Below are 1709 nucleotides of genomic sequence, written 5' to 3'. Positions count from 1 at the left end.
GAGAGTAAACTAGCAAGAAATATAAAAACTGACAGTAAAAGCTTCTACAAGTATATAAAAAGGAAGAGGGTAGCTAAAGTAAACATTGGTCCCTTAGAGGATGAGACTGGGGAAATAATAATGGAAAACAAGGAAATGGCAGAGGAATTGAACAGATATTTTGTATCTGTCTTCACAGTAGAAGACACTAATAACATACCAATAATAGTAGATAATCAAGGGGCAAAGGGGAGGGAGGAACTAAAAACAATCATTATCACTAGAGAGAAAGTACTAGGTAAACTAATGGGTCTAAAGGCTGACAAGTTCCCTGGACCTGTTGGCTTGCATCCGAGGGTCTTAAAGGAAGTGGCCACAGAGATAGTGGATGCATTGGTTGTAATCATCCAGAATTCACTAGATTCAGAAAAGGTCCCAGCGGATTGGAAAACCACAAATGTAACACCCCTATTCAAGAAGGGAGTGAGACAGAGAGCAAGTAACTACAGACCAGTTAGCCGAACATCTGTCATTGGGAAAATGCTAGAATCCATTATTAAGGAAGTAGTATCAGGACATTTGGAGACTCATAATACAATCAAGGAGAGTCAACATGGTTTTATGAAGGGGAAATCATGTTTGACAAATTTATTAGAGTTCTTTGAGGAAGTAATGGGCAGGGTGGATAAAGGGGAACCAATGGATGCAGTATATTTAGATTTCCAAAAGGCATTCGATAAGATGCCACATAAAAGATTACTGCACAAGGTAAGAGCTCATGGTGTTGGGGGTAATATACTGGCATGGAAAGAGGATTGGCTAACTAACAGAAAACAAAGAGTCGGGATAAAAGGGTCATTTTCAAAATGGCAATCTGTAACTAGTGGGGTGCTGGAGGGCTCAGTGCTGGGGCCTCAACTATTTACAATATATATCAATGACTTGGATGAAGGAACAGAGTGTCTTGTGGCCAAATTTGCTGATGATATAAAGATAGGTGGAAAAGCAAGTTGCGATGAGGACACAAAGTGTCTGCAAAGGGATATTGACAGGTTAAGTGAATGGGCAAAAATTTGGCAGATGGAATATAATGTGGGAAAATGTGAAGTCATCCACTTTGGGAGGAAAAATAAAAAAGCAAAATATTATTTCAATGGAGAAATACTACAAAATGCTGCGGTACAGAGTGAACTGGGTGTTGTCGTACATGAAACACAAGAAGTCAACATACAGGTGCAGCAGGTAATCCGGAAGGCAAACGGAATACTGGCCTTTATTTCTAGGGGGATGGAGTATAAAAGCAGGGAAGTCATGCTACAACTGTACAGGGTGCTGGTGTGACCACACCTGGAGTACTGCATACAGTTCTGGTGCCCTTATTTAAGGAAGGACATACTTGCATTGGAGGCAGTTCAGAGAAGGTTCACTAGGTTGATTCCAGGTATGGAAGGGTTGTCTTATGATGAAAGATTGACCAGGTTGGGTCTATACTCATTGGAATTTAGAAGAATGAGAGGAGATCTTATTGAAACATACAAGATTCTGAGGGGACTTGATAGGGTAGATGCTGAGAGGATGTTACCCCTCATGGGGGAATCTAAAACTAGGGGGCATAGTCTCAGAATAAGGGGTCCCCCGTTTAAGATGGAAATGAGGAGGAATTTCTTCTCCCAGAGGGCCGTGAATCTTTGGAAATCTTTACCCCAAAAAGCTGTGGAGGCTGAGTCATT

Source organism: Heptranchias perlo, chromosome 10, assembly GCF_035084215.1.
Source record: "Heptranchias perlo isolate sHepPer1 chromosome 10, sHepPer1.hap1, whole genome shotgun sequence".
NCBI lineage: Eukaryota > Metazoa > Chordata > Chondrichthyes > Hexanchiformes > Hexanchidae > Heptranchias > Heptranchias perlo.
The sequence above is the reverse complement of the archived record's forward strand: the minus strand, read 5'-3'. Positions refer to the sequence as shown.